A 21,326-nucleotide genomic window follows, 5' to 3' on the forward strand; every position below is an offset into this window, starting at 1 on the left:
CAGTTCCTCCTGGCTTCACAACGATGTTTCTCGCCTTCAAACCGGAGGTGAAGGTGGCGCCGGCGATGGTCTGTGGGCCTTCGGTTGTCACAATGTCGTTCACTGGAATGTCGTCCAGATAACCTGTGTTGAGGTCACCCACTGTCAGTGTGCCCAGGAAGGTCTTCCGCCCGGTGATGACGCGCGTGTCGTTATGCCTGCACGTGAACGTTACACTTTATCCAAGACAGTACTGTATAGCAAATTATGTACACTTATTGTTTCACTTCTCACCAAGTTATTGATAAAGTACTGGTTTGTTTATATCGAGGGTGAACAAGCAAGTACCTTTTACAACTATCAGGTGCTCTTAAATAATCAGCTCCTATAATTAATCAATGTGACGTCACCCATATTCTACAGTATTATAGCAGCCATTATGGTAGGGGGAATATGATCCTCTTTCCTCTTATTTATGCTCCGAGGGGAGTCTAATGGTGTTACAGGAAAATGTGTTAACCTACCTGACCATCCCCGCCAGGATATCGTCCAAAGGGAAGGGGTTCCCGAAAATGTCGAGGGGCTGCCTGACAGTGAGGTGCTCGGTGATCAAGGTTGTGATATCCAACCCAGCATCCTCGACACTCTTCACCCCCGTTATCAGGCGATTACTACCAGACTTAGGCACAGCATCTGGAGGAGGAAGGGAGAGTAAGGGAGGGGAGGGAGGGAGGGAGGGAGGGAGAGAGGAAGGGAGAGAGGGAGGGAGAGGAGGGAGAGGGAGGGAAGGAAGGAGAGGGAGGGAGGGAGAGGAAGGAGGGAGGGAGGGAGGGGGAGGAAGGAGGGAGAGGAGGTTGGGAGGAGAGAGAGAGGAAGGAAGGAAGGTTGAGGGGAGGGATGGAGAGAGAAAGGAAGGAAGGTTGAGGAGGGAGGGAGGGAGGGAGGGAGGGAGGAAGGAAGTTTGAGGGAGGGAGGAGGAGAGAGGAAGGAAGGGAGGGAGAGATGAAGGAAGGAAGGTTGAGGGAGGGAGGAAGAAGGAGGAGGAAGGAAGGAAGGAAGGGGAAGGAAGGAAGGGAGAGAGGAAGGAAGGAAGGGAGAGAGAGACAGGAAGGAAGGGAGAGAGGAAGGAAGGGAGAGGAATGAAGGAAGACGGAGAGGAATGAAGGAAGAAAGAGGGAGGCGGAGGAAAACAGGAGGCGGGGAGAGGAAGGAAGCGAAGAGAGATGAAGGTGATGGGGGAGAGAGTGAAGGAGTCAAACAATATCAAATATTAACTTGTTTGAAAATTAAACGTTCCTATTTTCTCGTCCTTCCTCACATGACAAAAAATACCTGACAATAACTTTCACTTCACACGAAGTTGATTCTTATTTGTTTATCTTTCCGAGTTGTCGGCGATTTCTTCAGTAAAGAGTTTAATATTAGTTTATGTACACCACAATTGGGTTGTTGTGCAATTTAAGAATGCAGAGTTTTAGATGCCGAAAGAAAATATAAACCAGTTTAACCACGATGACCTCACTTCAAGCAACAGTTGAACGCTCCTGAAGGTGAAGTCACCGTAATAGTGGCAATTCATTTTCAGAATTAAATTAAATACCATAATATCCTGAGAATTTACCATAACCAACTCCAATCCACTCTACCCTCTTATTGACTCACTATTTAATTTCTGGATCAAGTTGCTGACGTTGAACCTGAGGTCATCCAGCAGATTTTCGTAGTAACTGAGGTTGGTGACGTGTGGGTAACTCTGGTGACCGTGGGTCGTGTCACCGCCGAACTTCGCCTCCGTCAGCAAAATCTCCTTGGCTTTTAGCTCCCCCGTTTCCAGAATCTGCAGAGTTAAGGTAAAATAAGGTGATACAAGACCAAGGCTCCCGGCACCAACGTGAGGGTTCAATATTTCAGTTACAACACCAGCAGCGACACAGACTGGCAGTGTCAGATATACACACTTGCAGCGTTAGAGAGACAGCTACTTACACCAACAACGGTAATTCCATCGACCACAGTAACATTAGCGTTGATAGTAGTCTTCCCCAGGACGCTGTGGGCAAGTTTTTCTTCAGCCAATTCTATCACTTGTGACTGTCGCTTGAATTCTTGCTGAAGGTGAGATTTTTTTTTTAACAGCCAGGATTTGGTTATTTGTGACTAAACTAAAAAAAATTGAATACAAACACTTTAATAAAACTCATACTAATGTGTAACTTTGTAATTACGAGTCATTATTTAACGTTTGTCACCAAAACTATCAAGTCAACAAACTACTACCACCTCAAAACATAAGATCACCCAGGTCGGATTTAAAGGATTATTTCACTTTAGCAATAGTTATTAAAAGTGATCAAAATAATACACACCGAGCCCCCTACTTAAGCCACGAACGCTCCCTGGTCAGGGGGCGGCCTTTAGGGATTGCAACCCGTGCAGTTGCAGGGGACTCCGTGACATCGAGGAGCCCCCAAGCGAGACAAATGTTATTGAGCGCCCTTATCTACGATTACTGGTAGTACAGGATCCTTCCAGAAAGTATCACTTTTTAGTTTAAATTCTGAAACAGGTTACATTGACATCGTTTTTTTATTTGCAGTGTATATGATTTAGATTTAAAACTTTTTAGTACCCCCAAACCAGCTTATTTTACTGTACATTATTTTGTGGAGAGTAGATTGGGGGACCCCCTCAACAAACAGCTCTGTATAGGGGCTCTTGTGGCATTTTGCAGGAGGCCCCCAAATCACTCAAGCCGGCCGGGTCCCTCGCCACCTAAATACCAGCAACCACTGTCCCTCACTCACATCTACCTAAAGCCTACTTCCTCTCTTCAAGGCTCCCTCTCCACCACACTAACCTCGAGCTGAGAGACGAGTTGACTCAGTGCCTGGTTCTGCAGGGAGACGGGGTCGGGAAGTTCCCTCAGTCTGGCTTTCACCTCTAGTGTCACGGGTCTGACGTCACTTGGCACCATTACCTGATGCAAGTAAAAAAAAAAGAATTTTGATATTTAAGCTTGTGTTAAGAGATAATGAAGTACATCTGTAGTGCACAGCGATAATATATTCCAAATGAAAAAGTAACAGGCTGCAAGATCAACAAAACACCTTAGACTATGTGGTTATTAAAAGAATGGTTATGGGAGGCGGAAAACATATTCACGACACTGTTGGGAATGGATTAAACTTTTGTACTTATGAAGGCGAGTCAACTACCTTTTATTTAAGTGATGAAATCCGAGGTATGACAACACTTATTAGGCATTACAAGGAAATCATAACATTACACAAGAACCTTTCCATATATACTTTATAAAATAAGGTTTGCTTTTGGATTTTGAAACGCAGATTTTTTTTTTCAACACACTGGCTCCATTTGTCAACATCATGGTTTACAAGATACACCATACTTAACTAAGTATTTATCCTTAGAAATCTATACAGTCAAGGAGTCTAAAGGTGTACGTCAGTGAAAATAAGAAGAGGGAGATCATGGGTATCCGGTTCAGACAACCATATTGTGTATGTGCTGTACTCGACAGAAATGTATTATCACTAACCATTACTGTTAATATCACTAGCTAATACTGTTACTCGCTTTGTTACTAACCCGTTGTCTTCGTTACTAGCCCTTCGTGTTACTCACTAGGTTAATGTCACGCTTCATGTCCGTATGGCCGTACACCGTCTCCCAGTTAGGGACCGAGAAATCCAGGTCCTTCGTCAATGCCTGCAAATGTATTAAACTTTATCTTGACCTGAACAAATACCGTACAAGTTAATTATGAATACAGCAGCATCAATAGGCGGATTTTGTTAGTAAATATTCGTTACATAGTGTGTATCCTGTGTAGGCACCCGTCGTTACCGGGTAAATATGATGCAAGTAGAATTTCCCCAAGTACAACAGCAGAAAATGCAAATTAAATTGCCATACAATTCTATATATACATTTTTTTTAAGACCACCTTATTCCTGCGGCATGGTCAGTCCCCCCCTCCCTCCAAGGGGAAGATCAGCCATTCTAGAGGATTACTGTAGGAGGTATTGCTGGGAATTAACCTCAGCTGCTCCCATTAAAAAAGACCAAGTTCACCTCGGCCTTTTCCCAATACTGTGGCAGGGTCCAAAATGTTCACCACCACGTATTAAACCCTAAAAGAACATATTACACGGAGTTCCCCAGAACTCCCTGCCAAAACACCCAACCTGAAACGAAATGCTTTTAAAAAGCCTCGAGCCAGACCCCTCATCTGGTTAATTAATATCTTTTAAATATAACGTTACCTTCCCATTGGAATACCCGTGGCCTCAGCGAAGGTGTTGGCTAATTAATAACTAGCAAACCAGCCACTGAGTAGTTTAGTAAAGCAAACATTCGGAACAATATAAACCTCAAACACCTAGGAGTGCGTGGACAGAATAACAAACAAATCTTAGCTGCCGTACAGATGAGAGTAGGAGCTGTACACCAAGTGACCGAAATGATGTACACCTGCAGCACGCGTTTTGTAGCCTACGTCAACACATGAAAGGTTCGGATCCCCTCTGGTTTCTGTTCAGCAGCAAAACCAAAGTCTTCCCTCTACTTATCCCCCGGGAAGGCTGGGATGAAAGTTAAGGACGATAAAGTAAACTAATTTATTAGATGTTTAGCTCGGAGGAGTCATGGTTCTGCGGATTGGTGTTATGGCTGACGGTAGGGACTGGTTTCATCCAAGACGTGAGGTTTATAAACTCAAAATAGTGTGTACACAGTATATGAACTCCGTATACTTCGTTGACAGCCCCTTCCCTAGACCCTACAAAACAGTCATGGACAGTTTAGTAAAGACGGAAGGGAGGACAGAGTCAACGTTGGTGTTCATGCTGAAGACCATCGGTCACACGACAGACGCGGAGAGGCGCTGCGGGAGTAAAGATACCGGTGCTTCATCCTCACCAGGGGCCACACCACAACCCTACCTTTAGTGGCAGCTGCAGATTAAGTGTGACCACTAAATACATTACTCCCCCTGCCCTGGATCGGTTATTAACGGGACAGTGGATACAAAGTAAACCTTATTAAATGATTAAGAGTTGTTCATTCCAGGGTGGGCTTCACAGAACAAAGGGACATTTACCTCAAGGCACTGGCACTAATGGTTCATTTTCCTTTGATAGAACTTTAATAATGATGAATATACAGTACTGTGTAGTTCGAAGTCCGATCAATACAGATCAAAATGGCAGCACCCACGTCAATTTGAGAGTTTTGATCAACACTTAAAGTTAAAATGGCCGATTACAAACAAAATGGCAACATTATTACAAACGTAGACAAGATAGAATAAACGGAGTAAATGTAGAAACTACTGATCTTATATTTAAATGTGGTCATTTGTATAATGATCATAGTCAAAATCCCCTTTTAAAGGACTCATTGCCTGTTCTTCACACAAAGCAATATAAAAACACTTAAAACACACGAGACAATACTCAAGAATGTTGTAGATAGCAAAATTGACAAAACACAAACCAGTACACACTAGACAGGTAAATAAACATCTCCACTGAATAGCTCAGGACACGTTTGTGGACCTCAATGTAAACCATTAGAAAAATAAACAAGCATTTATGTAAACAAACCCTGGTAAAAACATACAATAGAGGAGTTGGTGGACTGACTGTCACCCCCGTGTTCAACTCACCACCTGAACCATCTGTTGGGCTCCGTTCCAGACGTAGACGATGAGCCGCGTGCCTTGTCCCGTCAGCAGCACCGCCTTGCCCCGCCACGACGGAATCTGAAGAAAAATAAATAGGATTGTTACATCTACACCTTTCTGAAGACGTCTCACGCCTCCGACTTACATTCTTCCGAACTCAATTTGTTCTTTCTTCTCACTTTAATGTCTTGAACTTATCCTTCGTCCCCCATTTTTATATTAAATTGGAAACAAAACCACCACTTACCACCAACGCCACTTACCAGCAGCATCACCACTTACCACCAACGCCACTTACCAGCAGCAGCAGCACCACCACCACCACTTACCACCAACGCCACTTACCAGCAGCATCACCACTTACCACCAACGCCACTTACCAGCAGCAGCACCACCACTTACCACCAACGCCACTTACCAGCAGCATCACCACCACCAACGCCACTTACCAGCAGCAGCACCACCACCTTACCACCAACGCCACTTACCAGCAGCAGCAGCAGCACCACCACTTACCACCAACGCCACTTACCAGCAGCAGCAGCAGCACCACCACCACTTACCACCAACGCCACTTACCAGCAGCACCACCACTTACCACCACACACCAGCACCAGCAGCAGCAGCACCACCACCAACGCCACTTACCAGCAGCACCACCACCACCACACCACCACCACCACCACCACCACTTACCACCAACGCCACTTACCAGCAGCATCACCACTTGCCACCAACGCCACTTACCAGCAGCAACAGCAGCACCACCACCACACCACCACCACTTAACAGCACCACCAGCACCACTTGCCACCAATGCCACTTACCAGCAGCAGCAGCACCACCACCACCACCACTTACCACCAACGCCACTTAACAGCACCACCAGCACCACTTACCACCAACGCCACTTACCAGCAGCAGCACCACCACCACAACAAACCCCCATTACACACCAATATTTAGCCGTACAGTATTGGGACATCAACTGCCGCCGTCTTCCCTCGACTAAAACTTTCCAAAGTTTTGTTTTCTTATCAACGGCTGGTAGCTGACAAACTTAAAGGCGTACACTGCTGTTGAAACAATTCGGCACAACAGTTGACTAGGTATATTATCAGTAAAAAATAGCTGGATAAAAACCATGATAGCCGAGTCAACCCCGTAATTTCCCAAAATTAATTGAGGTAAACAGTCATGACGTAGTTATGGGATAGATCTATTACATAATAAACTTGTCTGAAAACAACCTAACCTAACCGTATATAAGACTAACATATCAGCTAAGAGTGTCACGCCCCAAGTTTTAAACACCCTCTTCCGTTGAATAGGGTCTTTTTTTTTTTAAATCGGGTTGAAACACGACGACCCTCTTCAACGGAAAAGGGTGTTTAAAACTACGGGCGTCAGTGTCTTACAGTGAGGGGGATGATGGCACGGAAGGAGTAGAGGCCATGGGAAGGTACGAGGTCCTGGATGGGATGATACTGCATGCCGGAGAGAAGATAGAGGCGGGCCTTCGTCAGAGTCACCAGCACCAAGTAGTTATCGAACCCCATGCAGAAGCTCCTCCAAGACAGGATGGGTTCCCCAATGCTCAGCGCCTGCATGGCACGCACTTGGTATTCATACCACTGATTGGCCTGCCAGGGAAAACACCCGGGTGTGCTTAATGACTATCAAAACTAACATTGATGTTTGAATAATATCAATAGTTTTAGCAGTAGAAATGGTTGCAGGCGTTACATTAGTAACTACAGCCCGTATGCTGCCGTAAAAGCTCACCTTAAGCTCGTGCACCAAGAGTTCGTCATTGTTGAGAACACCAAGCATAACCCGACCTCCACTCTGCCACGCCTTCATCTCGCTCCCGCTTGCTTGCCACTTTTCAGACATCCTGAAGCGCCAACAAAATGTGTAGAATAACATTAACTATACAACAAATTATGGTTCAAGAGAACCAATACCAGGACTTTTTACATAAGCAAAGGAAGAATAGGGTGGGAGAGGGCTCGAGCCATGTGTTGAACTCGGGAATAAACTAATTATATTTTTATTCTTATGGAGATTTGTTTTTCTAACGTAGTCAGAGGTTGTCACTAGATAGTTCTGTTTATGCAAGATGTAACAGCGGTTTATACGACTTCATTCATTCCCAATGATAAATTATGAGGCGTCTTGCATAAAACGGGTAAGAATCTTCGACTACTGCTGAAAGTCTGAAGCAAATGGTAGAACTAAACACGTGATAGTGGGTACCGTAGGCACGAGCGATAAAGAAAACTAGACATGTTTTCTCGATTCATAAACCCACGTCAATGAACCATAAATGTCCATGCATCACAAGACATGGCAGTATTGAAAGTAAGTTCTCTTAATGTCTAGGACACTACACTTTCATGATGTGTATGCCAAAATATCTTGCAGGAAAAAATCATCAGATCTAAAAGTTGTAGTTGTCCGAGCACCAGCCGCCTCGCCTCACTCATTATACCCACGGGCCTCTTGTTATCACAACATTCTCTCTTCCACGAATGTACAATCCAAAGGCATCACAATGAGATTTATCAATAAAACAAATTCCAAAATTCTCCATGCCTAGAACTCGCCAGTGTGAATGATGTTGACAACGAATACTTTAGCATCCGATGTCACGAAACTTTATTAGCAAGTCTTCACTACAGTCTCTCGCCTTGGGTCCGCATTACTGAATATTGACTTTTTTTCACACAACATTCCCCTCTACTTACCCACTGGCCAGCCCCGTCGAGTGAATGTTGATACTGTGGAACTGCTGGCTTGTCTCTCCGGCCTTGAAGGTGATAAGGAAGCGATCTTTCTTGATCATCCCGTGGAAGTCTTTGTAGATCTCACTGTAGCCCAGATGCGTCACGGGTTTGGCGAATTTGATGGTGCCCAAACCGTTCTCCGACTGTAGGAGTTGCGCGCTGTCCTCGTCCTGCGGGGATAAATGGTTTAGTCATTCGTTACAAGAAAGACGAGAAACTAAAAATTATTCGCGTAGGAACTGGAGGACAAGGATCAACAGGATGGATTCGTCGTAGAGAAATGAGCGACAGGTGGAACATCGATGAGGAAACTAAATATAAAAAAAGTGATTCTTTAAAAACTGCGAACACCTGATAAAATTTGGCTTTGATAACCTAATTGCATAGGAACATGGTTGTCATAATTTAGACTCTTTATAGAAACCGGTTCAATACTAGTAAGAATAAACTTACGATCTTGTAAAAAGTGACGATGGTGTTATTAGAGGTAATGATGATCCGCTGTAAACCTTCCAGAGGGTCGTAATACTCCAAGTAGTACTGGAACCCCACTACAGCGTCCAGTCCGAGCAAACCTGGTTCTGAAATATCCTCGGTTAGCTTCACTGCATTGAACATTAAAGGGTTGAGAGCTATGGGCGAGGCGACACTTGCTCTATGAGGTGGGGTACACTAAGCTGTTGGCATCTTTTATTGATGCAGGAGTGGTGACTTACGGTGGTTGTTGCATTACTTTGCAGAGATAGAAACGGGAGAGGAAGACTTTGTTGGGTTGTGATGTTGGGGGATACAGCCGAGGCTTGTGGCCGGGGGAAATGCATTACAATGAAATATTGTCCACGTCCATGAAATGGGTATTTTGAGAAATTAGGGGGTTACAAACTGGTGTGCATGTTATGGATAGAGTCTGGTGTGGATGGACAACACTTACTATTGAGATCACAGATGTCTTGGCGTTGGTCGAGCCCACACTGGACGCAGGTGTCGCCCGCTGACTGACACACACACGCTCCCTCCTCACAACAGGCGCAGGTCTGAGGAAGATGAAAGTCGGATGGATATTCCCGTAAATTCTCTTGACATTTCCTAACAGTTGCACCTCGCAAAGTGGATGTGAAATTGACAATGTGTTCTAAAATTGTTCCATTTGTAGTCCGTCAGGTTTTACTTTATCATTTACGTTGTGAAAAACTCCAGGAAGCAGCTGTAAACACAAAGTACCCCACATTACACATCCTGCTACTTGAGTGGCCTATTAGCAAGGTGCACCTCAAACCTGTGTTCACTGCTGCTGCTGTAAAAGATAAAAGGCCCAATACGGTCGATGGATCAGGTCTGGGGAGAAATTAACACCAAGGTTCGTCATGGTGGGAGAAGTGGCTTTAATGTCTTCACTTAAGATTTAAAGGGCTGACCAAGTTGTACCCAGGGCTTGGCAGTCTTAACGTACTCACGCAAGAATGAAAATTTATATAAATATCTACAATTTGCTTGACTGTTGGTAGAGGTAGTCTGGCTGACGTCACCATATCAGGGACTACTGCCTTATATAAATCTTATTTTAATTTCAAATTTCTTTAAATTAAAATAATTTTCCTTCCTAAATAATATTTAAATATTTCATTTTTATTTCACAAATATGTGTTAATATATCAGCAAATACCAGATTGAGTCGCATCCGGGGCTACTGGTCAACAAGGCGGTAACAGTGATAGGATGGCTGCCTACTGTAAGGTTAATGGTGAAAATTAAGCGTTTCTTCACCTGACTGATTAGGAAATTTTTAACTCAAATTTAGGAGTTAGCATGTGGCCTCACCTGAGAGTAGCCATAATGACACGTACAGCCGGTCAGCGACTTGGTCCACACGTTCCTCACCTTCACCACCTCCAGTTTCCCGTTCTTCATTACGTAGCCAATGTGGCCATCACTCTGTCAACACCATAACCAAGTACATAAAGTATATCATCTAACGTTTATTAGATCAGTTTATAGTGTCAGCTGTTCCCAACCTTTCCGAATCGATGGATGGCTCGCTCACTACAGCTTGCCTGAAGAACTCGTGGCACAGATCTCATTGTGTCATCTGGTAATTAATACGCGTACAGCATAAGATTTGAACATTATCTTCATTAAAACTGATTATGATATTGGTAAAGAAAATCACATGTTCAAGAAAAATCACAATGAAATTAATACCATTGGACAATAAAGACCTTATTTTGATGCCAGAGTTCATAATGTACCACAGAACATTTTATAAAACTTTACCCGGATGCTTGTACCTGCTGCTGCTGCTCAAAAATCGATGCTGGAGGTTAACTGCTTAATGTAAATATATCAAGGAACATACGGTATCTAACAAGTCTACTGAGATGCTTGGGACTGCTTCTCAAGTCTGCCTATTCTGTGTTACAACAGGACAGCTAATGAACTCCCGAGCAAACACGTACCAAAACCGCGCCACAAATAGACCGAGGAAAATCTGAACATATGTACAGTATCTGGTGGAGGATTATGCGTGCTTAAGGAATATATATATATATATATATATATATATATATATATATATATATATATATCTCTTCTGCGGTGATCGTATGGTTATGTTGAAATGTAAAACAGTCTTCAATCATCAGTTATTCAAACGTTATTTATTGGCCTTATGATATCCGCCACGGCCCACCCAGGATGTCCGCCACGGCCCATTAATTGGAACCGCTGGTCTATTAAATCTGAATAATGTGCTGGGAATCTAACTAAGTACTGTGTGAGGTAATCTGATAATGGGCCGTCATACTACAACATGGGAGGAGTGGAAGAGAAAAGAGGAAGAAAAGACGAATTAAATTGTATGAATATAGTTAAAAAAAACTTCTTGCCAGATTTAATGGTGTAAAGCATACGAGACAAATTTCTCACTTGATAGATAGCAGAGATATTCCACAGGCCGAGGGGGAAGGTGTTCTTGATGACTATGTTACCCGGATACCCCGTCACGGAGACATCATCGACGATCAACTCTGAGGGCAGATAGTTGCTTATATATCGCCTACACTAGAGTAAACGTTTTTGCTGCACTGCCCTAGTCCAACATCTCTTGACAGTCACCCAAATCCCAAGGACAAATTTGATCATATTAAAAGTACAGAAAATATTATATAGCAATTAACACAAACGGACCATAATGTGTCAAACCTCCACTACTCACCCTCCCTGTTGCCTATCTCTGTGTCATAGGTGTAGGAGTGCCAATAATGGTGGGGACTGGAGTAGGGCTCGAGGTTGTACCCAGCTGCCGCCGTACTCGCCTCTCGTCGGTAACGGTGGAGGTTCTCTATACTGACCTCCTGTTGTCTCAGTTCATCCTCGTAGCTCTTCGTGATGTCCGTCTTTAGCTTCTGCAGGTACGACTCTAGCAGGTTGTCCAGCTGTGACAGACGGGAGGAGGAATAGATATAGCCAGAGAGAGAGAGAGAGAGAGAGAGAGAGAGAGAGACGAAAGACAGTACACCGATTCTCTTGCCATCTAATCTCAGTGCTATTTAACTTTACTTTGATCATTTCGTTAAGTTTTAGTTCATTGGCACATGACCTGGTCCACACTGTCTGGGGAAGTCATTGTTTGGGTTATAGAGCTCTTGGTTTTTTAAGTTAATTCCTGTCTATTTGGTTCCTGAAGGTCTCATTTTCATTACCCTGGGATGAAGTGTGTGTGTGAAGATGTTCTGGCTGAAGGCGAAACAAAATTTGCAATAATAATTTTTTCTTTGTGGATGTCAGGCAAGCACCAATTACCAACCAGCATCACACACACTAGTGTTCCCGGGAATATTTTATCGTGTATATGGAGGCGTTGTGAAGATGTAGAAATATTTGATACATCGGTAAACACTGACTGGAATATTAATTTACTACATCAACAGAATCCGTATTGCATAGTGGGTTAATTTACACCATTAACAAGGAAATTGAAACTAGTATGAAAAGTTTACACAGGGGTTGAAAAAAATCACCAAAGAATATAGACCTGACAACACTCCCCACTCGCTCCACTGTGGTAAAAACAATGAATTAATGACACTACCTAATCAGCACCACCAGTTCTCCCTCCTCGCTGTAGTGACGTCCAGTTAAAAGTCTATTTATATTTAAACACAGATGGGACGAAGGTTTGGTCTGGTAATTATCATCCACCAGGAGGAATTAACAGAACATTTTATATTCAAAGCGACTCTTACCACTCACACACACGGGTTGGACGACTCTTACCAAACACACCCGGGCTGGACGACTCTTACCAAACACACACACGGGTTAATTGCGAGAAGTAAGGTTTCGCATTATCAATACTTCACACCGCTTCATCCGGATTAGAGATGGATTTACACGACATATTGTATGGGTTAAGTCTGCTCGTCAGCTTAAGCGGAATAGCTGAAGATTAGTTGTCAGCTTCTTTCACCTGATGATTAAACACCCTAACGCTACCTGGGGGGGAGGGGGGTGTTAAGTTGAGTGGTTCAACGTGAAGTAAGCTGGGGGTTCAAAGATAGCAGTAACAAAGCCTCTTAATAAAATTTCGTATCGGTATTTTTTTTTTTTTTACGGGGAATGGCCCACCCGAGCACAGGTCATCGACCCACAACGGGGCCTAGGGGGCGAAAAAATAAGTATGAGAAACTCCGACGGCAGAGCATTCCACTGTTTGGCTGTGTGAGTAAAGAAGAATGGACTACAGGTGCTATTCCAGCATATCTACTTTAGAATTTGGCAGCATGATTGCGTCCTGAAATGTGATTGGTGGGAGATCATCTAATCTGGAATGTGTAATTGGTAAATACTGTGTTTTACCACTATTGAATTTAACCAAGTTTCTGCCTTCCCATTCGGAGGTTTATCTAGTAAGAGGAGCGGTGAACGTAACGTATCTCATTCCCCTTTAATTTATATAATGTAAATAAAAAATGAGAAAAATAAGATCTGGGAATAAGGAGTTGTTACAAGGGAGGCTGTGAAGGGTCTGAAGAGCTTATCCTCGTATAGAAATGAACACTTAATAATTGTCTGACCCGAAGTACATTTTCTAGAGGTTTCAACTACCGATTTCACCTGTTCTCACCAGCATACACACCCACCCACCTTCTCTGGGGACAGATTCTTGAACAGGATCTCTGAGGGTTTTAGTTCTTTCTTCGGCAGCGCCCACACCGCCACTGTCCAGAGTATCGTCAATACCAAGGCCTTCATCACCTGTTGGGAAAATATATCTTTAGGCTCGTTCCTTCTACCTGGCAACGTATCTGTCATGTCTACCCAACCAATGTTTACGTCCACGTACAGATATTGAGGGATAAATGTCAGCACTTAAATGTACAGTACAATCAGAAGAGGTTAACTGAACAATGGTTATTCTCTTCGACCTCTCGGCATCAACAGCGCACATGTTTAATAAATTCGGCAAATATCCAAAGACTAGTTTATGCTCAAGATCAGTTCTGAGATGGTTTATTTTCACTCGCTTTAAACTAATCTAGCATATGGTTACATGGTGTTTTAAACTCCGCTGTAAACCATATCGTAACTATTCCCAGTTACACAAACCGATGGCTACTAACAGCCTAACGACTGAACAAAATTTTGTCATGGGCACTTGTAAAAATTTTCCTCCGCATATGTTTACAAGTGGACAACCATGGATTTTTTGTTGAACAATATGTTTTTTCCGATGGCTTAGACAAAGTTAAGACGCTTTTCTTCAACGACGTTTCCCTCGCAAATTACTTAAAATTACCTAACCTCCTGGCTCCGCCCCCGCCCCCGCTGAATCCCCTGGTATAATCAAGTTATTTGCGAGGGAAACGTCACAGAAGAAAAACGTCTTAACTTTATCTAAACCATCGGAAAAAGCACATTGCTCAACAAAAAATCCATGGTTGTCCACTTGTAAAAATTTACCGAGGATTACTGTACTGTACTGTACCTTTACCCCCGCCTCAACTCACCTCTGTGATTCGTCGATAGGCCGTCCTGTTAAATCAAAAGCAATTGGCAACAGACTGCTGAAACTTCAGTGACCAATAATATCAATGTGTCATCTTACAACTCGAATGTTCTCCAGTTTTGTCGACTTTGGAAGGTCTTCACGCTAAATTTATCTTCGTTCTTCGCCGAGTCGTCAACACGTCGTCGAAAAAGTGTCGTCGGTATGAATGATCGTGATAGTGTAAAGTAGGAGCTGCCCATACACCCACTGTCGGTGCAGGTTGGGAAGTGGTGCATGTGTGTGGCACGGCTAGGTGGAAAACCCCAAACAATCTTATTCGTTTAATTTGGCCAAAAACAGAAGCGAAACTCAACAGAAGGCTTACATCATGAATCACAACAGCTGATTGTACTGCCATCTAGCGGTAGAGGAAACAATCTTCTCGTATTACGTGAAAAATGTTTCATGGGTAAACTTGCTCATTCAAAAGAGTATTATCCGGTGTGTAGCAATTATTGTTCTAGTCTCCGATAAAAGAGGTTTGCATAAATTCTACTGAACAATGGAGGGAAATACTGTCATACCATGAATAAAGGTTTTTTGTTTTGATATGTAAATGAGGCAGAATGATATGCCATTACGTTTAAAATATAAATTTCACTGACGTGGTCTGTTAAAACATTTCCGCACGGGAAAATTAGGTCCGTTTGATAAAACAGACTTTGTAAAATAATAGTATAGTGTACATACCTGTACACAAACACGTGTTGCACACACTCACACTTAAGCACATCAGTTCACATAAACACTCATAAAAACATCCCCATACGCCTTGACTTCTCACACAGTAACATTCACCCTGAACCACAGACACCCAGAGAGGATTCTGGTGGGATGTTAGAACTGAATTGTAGGTTACGGTGATGTTTATCTGAAACATCAGACCAACATATTGCCTCAACATGTCCACAAGGAGTTCTCCAGACGATCTAATCCATCCTTGTAGCACTTTAACTCACAAAAACCAAACCGCACGCAAAATTATCTATAGACGCAAACACCCTCCACAAATACAAACATTCTTCATATACAAGACCCCCCCCCCCACACGCACCTATGTCAGTCTTAGCCAGTAGGTCCTCAGTGACGACTCTTCTAACTTACATTACAAACTTAACACTGGTGTGAATAATAATAATAATAATAATAATAATAATAATAATAATAATAATAATAAATACTGAGCAGTGATCAATTGTATTACAGTTTACTAACCTATACCACAAACAACTACAAACAATAGTATTATTAAATCTGTGTCCACGTGCTCGACGCCAGTGAGGCCGAAAGTTAACACCATGTCCAACTCACGACAAGACTACCCACCGAGGCTGACGAAAATGATCTCATCAACTCCAAGAAATAAAACGATTCCTCTTTCTTCTTTTTTTTTCCTGACGCAAAGTGTGAAGAGTTGATGAGAAAATTCTTACGGAATCTATGAAGTAGGAGCGTTTGGCTGTCATCCTCCTGCAATGACGCCGATCTCTCGTAGTAAAGAGCACAAGTCCCATCAAGTCTCACCGCGTCGTGTGTCAAACAGGGACAACCAACTCACAAATCTAATGAGAAAATTCCTCAAGATAGAGGAGCGGAGGCCGTAGAATCTTGTTCGCGTCGTCTTGGACTCCATACTTGGATGTCGTAAAGTCTTCCTTGCCCTAAAGTGGTTAAGAAACGAGCAAAGAGCATCACAAGAACGCCGGGAAAGTGAGCGTCGTGATGGTCAGGGAAGACGTGGCTGGAAACCTTGACGCTTCTGCCCCTCTTACCTGCCGATGATGGTGCTCTCTCTCTCTCTCTCTCTCTCTCTCTCTCTCTCTCTCTCTCTCTGTAAAGTTTCGTTTTGCATTTTTGTTTTTGGTGATATACAGGAAAATGGAACATAAAAGTGTACAGTTTTTAATACATTCATTCCCGAAAAAAATATCAAAAGACATACACACACACACACACACACACACACACACACACACACACACACACAGGTACCTACACGATCAGCTAGTTTCCTACATCAATCAAACTTGGTACACTGAGTCACACACCTTCAGTCACACACCAACAGACTCTTTCATAAAACTCAAGCCACAAACCTACACCTCTACACAATAATATTACACCCTGCCCACATATACACCTACACCCCTACACAATGACACTACACCCTGCCCACATATACACCTTCACCCCTACACAATGACACTACACCCTGCCCACATATACACCTTCACCCCTACACAATGACACTACACCCTGCCCACATATACACCTTCACCCCTACACAATGACACTACACCCTGCCCACATATACACCTACACCCCTACACAATGACACTACACCCTGCCCACATATACACCTTCACCCCCTACACAACCCTGACACACAAGACACTACACCCTGCCCACATATACACCTTCACCCCTACACAATGACACTACACCCTGCCCACATATACACACCTACACCCTACTACACAATGCATCCACATACTACACCCTGCAACCACATATACACCTTCACCCCTACACAATGACACTGACACCTAGCTGTCACTGATTTTTAAGGAGACACTACACCTAGCTGCTGATTTTTAAGGAGTTTCAAGGAGAAGACTCTATGCATATTACACTGTCAATATCAATGACATAGATACTGTAATTTTAAGTGTTAAGTGTCCAGCATAGAAGGAGTCTGGCCTGGTAGTTTTAGCCTGAATGATGTGTATTTTTTAGGTTTCGATCAGTTTGCGTCAACCAGTCATGCGAGATTGACAATACTATACTGCGCGGAGCTAGTGAGCGAACCATACAACTAGCTAGTGAGCGAACCATACAACTAGCTAGTGAGCGAACCATACAACTAGCTAGTAAGCGAACCATACAACTAGCTAGTAAGCGAACCATACGACTAGCTAGTGAGCGAACCATACAACTAGCTAGTGAGCGAACCATACAACTAGCTAGTGAGCGAACCATACAACTAGCTAGTGAGCGAACCATACAACTAGCTAGTGAGCGAACCATACAACTAGCTAGTAAGCGAACCATACAACTAGCTACTGAGAGAACCATACAACTAGCTAGTGAGCGAACCATACAACTAGCTAGTGAGCGAACCATACAACTAGCTAGTAAGCGAACCATACAACTAGCTAGTAAGCGAACCATACGACTAGCTAGTGAGCGAACCATACAACTAGCTAGTGAGCGAACCATACAACTAGCTAGTGAGCGAACCATACAACTAGCTAGTGAGCGAACCATACAACTAGCTAGTGAGCGAACCATACAACTAGCTACAAGCGACCTACCCGTGAAGGTAATGAGCGAACCATACAACTAGCTAGTGAGCGAACACATCACTAATTATATACGTATAGACGATACCAATACTTAATATTTATTGTGTTTTCAGTGTAGGGCAATTTTTGTACCTAACCTAACCTAACTTAACCTAACGTGACTCAACATAAGGTATCAGCCGGATCAACCAAAGACTAGCCCTCTGGTCTGGTCCATAGCGAGGCTGTCCATTTTTGGGGAGCTTTTTTTATTTCCCCCTGTGAGCTATTTCGGCAATTACCTGGCAATTACCTGGAAACACGTTGAGGGACAGGTGGTAGGTGGGTGAGGTCTGTGTTCAACATGTAATTAATGGGGAACAAAGGTGTCCGTCATGCCAAGATTAGCTCAAGCAATCCGTGTACACCAATAGAAGAGTAAAAAAAAACAACAACAACAAAATCAACGAATTTAGATGTTTACAATATCTTATAAAATGGTGATGCAATTACCAGGATGCGCTGTATGTTAGTAATTGGGTAAACAAATTAAGAGTTCCTTTGTTGTGATAGGCAGAACAGCAGTGGAGTGAGAGATTCTCCTTGCTGAACGCCTTCCGATGACAGACATACAGTACATGATGGAGGGAATACTGCGGTAGACGGCTTAGATCATCTCATCGCTCTTTGGTCTGATAGATAACGTGATCGGGGTGATTAAATAAGGTGAATGATAATAATATGTGAAGAAAATGGAAAAAAAAGAATAATAAGAGTAAGATGAATAACAAATAAGATGAAGACAAAGAGAAATAACAATTAAAGACAAGAAAAAAGATAAAGAAATTAGAAGAAAACGAAATAACACTAAGAATAAGAAAGCAAAGGAGAAAATGATAATTGGAATAAAAACACAAAGAAGATGAAAAGGGAATAGAAAAATTAAGAAAAAATAGACAGATTAATATGAAATAAAAAATAAAAAAACAGAAAAGAGGACATAACGAATAAAGGAAAAAGGAGAGAAGAATGAAAATATTAATAATAAATATCACAATTTTCTTGAATTTATTTTGTTTAATATGATTTACAGTTCTGTAACCTGTGTGGAAGAAATTAAACAACAGATTGAAGAGATGAGGAGATGTAAACAAGGAGAGAAGGAGAGAAAGACATAAAGATAGAAGAAATAATAGTAGACAGAACAAGGAAAAAAATCAATCCCCAAAAAGGGTCACAACACTGACTGACATCTTCACTACAACGCTTGGTCAACAGGGCTCACGAAAATTGCTGCCTCCATTAAAAAAAAGTTCATGGTCTAAGTTTTAATTGCCACAAATCCTTACCTCAGTGGCATATGATCCAGTTCCGAGGATAAAATAATCATCCAGGGTAAACGAGAGATTAAAGTTGAAGAAAAGAGATTTGTTGACCTTTATTCTAGAGGTTCATGGTTATATATATTTATTTTCTTATCCTCGTGTTCTTCTTTAGTCAACACACTGGTGGTTAATGGTGGGTTTTTTGATAGAGACACACACACACACACACACACACACACACACACACACACACACACACACACACACACACACACAGTAAAAAAGCAAAAAAAAAAAGTTCCTGACTGAATTAGTTCTCAACAGGTAACAGAGAGCTTCGCAAAACTGAATGTTCATTTACTCAAAGCAAATTTTTACAAGAGCATCAAAAGGATATATTCTAAGTCTGGGTAGTTTCCTGGTTTTTGTCTTCACCTCAGAACAAACGGATACATAGAGAGTTAATGAGTCCAGCTAAGTTACAGAAACTCAGGGATCTGTTTCCATAACGTCAGACCCCAAAAATCTTAAAAGCTGACAGAAACATAATGAAAAGCTGATATTTTTTCCTTCATCTTAAACAGTTGTGAAGTTGTTGACAGAATCACTCATGAATGAGAGAAGAGTAGAATTTGTTAATGTTGGAAAATAATTAGGAGTTAGTGATTATTTTCCTTGTATTTTGGGAAGAGATTTTTGTATTATTATTTCGACATTACTAATATCACTACCACTACTACCAACACCACCACCAACACTACAACCACTACTACCAACACCACAACCACTACCAACACCACAACCAATATCTCTACCACGACTACCAACACCATAACCACCACTACCATCACTCCCACCATTGCAAGCTCAACCTTTAGCACTACTTCCACACCACTACCTCCACCAACACCCTCCACCACCACTCCCTCCACCAACACTACCTACATTAACACTCCCTCCACTACTAATACCTATACACCAACATTACCTCCACCACCACTACCCCCACCAACACTCCTTTCACCACCACCACCAAAATCCTCGTCACTCCGGCAAGTATACTCCCCCCCCCCACCACGGGCACACCTCTCCTTGCCTCGTATTTCACCCCAAAATGAGAATGTAAACACACTTTAATATATAACAAAGTTCCATTGTATTATTTGACGTCATTCCGGCTACGTACTGTACTTTGAAGTTGCACCCGACTTTAGCCTGTTATTTGCGTTCTTCAATCACCAGTTATAAAAATAAATAAATAAAGTACGGTTTTTGAGGCTCGTGCGGTTTTGAGGCTCTTGTACGATTTTTGAGGCTCTAGGGCTAGTGGTGTAACTTATCTCTTATAGTAAACGGTTTCCGACTAAGACAATAAAAATACTATTAAGATTTCCCAACTTTTGTTTCAGCCGAGTTTTGTTGAGCTGAGAACTTGACCTGACGTCTTAACTACATCGCTTTTCACCTGTTTTACTCACTCCTGTGTATGAGTTGTGACTGGCTACGAGACCAAGACGTCATAAAAAACGTTTTATTTCTTCAATGTGACATCTACACAGGATAACGGAGGTAATTTGAAATCAAGACCGTTATAAAGATTATCAGTAACATTTAATTTCCTCTTAACTATCATTATGTATATATAGTATGACATACTGCACAACAGATTCTTTAAGCAACTTTAAATTAGGTCGAGTAGTATTATATCGAATAAAAGTTCTAAAATTTATAATAATTATTAACCATAATTATCCAGAAGAAGATAGAGTGATACTACGGGTGAATATCATAGAAAATGTACTGCTAACAAAGGTGACTATTAATAATATATATAATTTCAAAATGTCTGATTCAACAACAAGTAAAGAACTAAGAGTTAAGGACTCACCGAAAGTCACTGTTAAACGGCGTGTAGATACTTTGGACAAAGGCTCTGAAGCGAAGGTCGTATGAAAGGCACTGAACTTAGACAGTTTTGTAAATTTAAAATTAATCACTATTGACCTCAGACTATCCCTTAATATCAAGTGCACATAGCTTCAAAATGGCCTCAAAATGCCCACGATATTGATCAGATTAAAAAATAAGTAAAAAATCTTGGGGGGCTTACAGTGCTCCCCCCCAAAAAAAAACATAATAATAATAATAATAATAGCTGGGTGGTTTTCCCACCCAAAAGTCTTGGACTCCCCTTTT

This window comes from Homarus americanus, unplaced genomic scaffold, assembly GCF_018991925.1.
Source record: "Homarus americanus isolate GMGI-L3 unplaced genomic scaffold, GMGI_Hamer_2.0 scaffold31742, whole genome shotgun sequence".
Classification (NCBI taxonomy): domain Eukaryota; kingdom Metazoa; phylum Arthropoda; class Malacostraca; order Decapoda; family Nephropidae; genus Homarus; species Homarus americanus.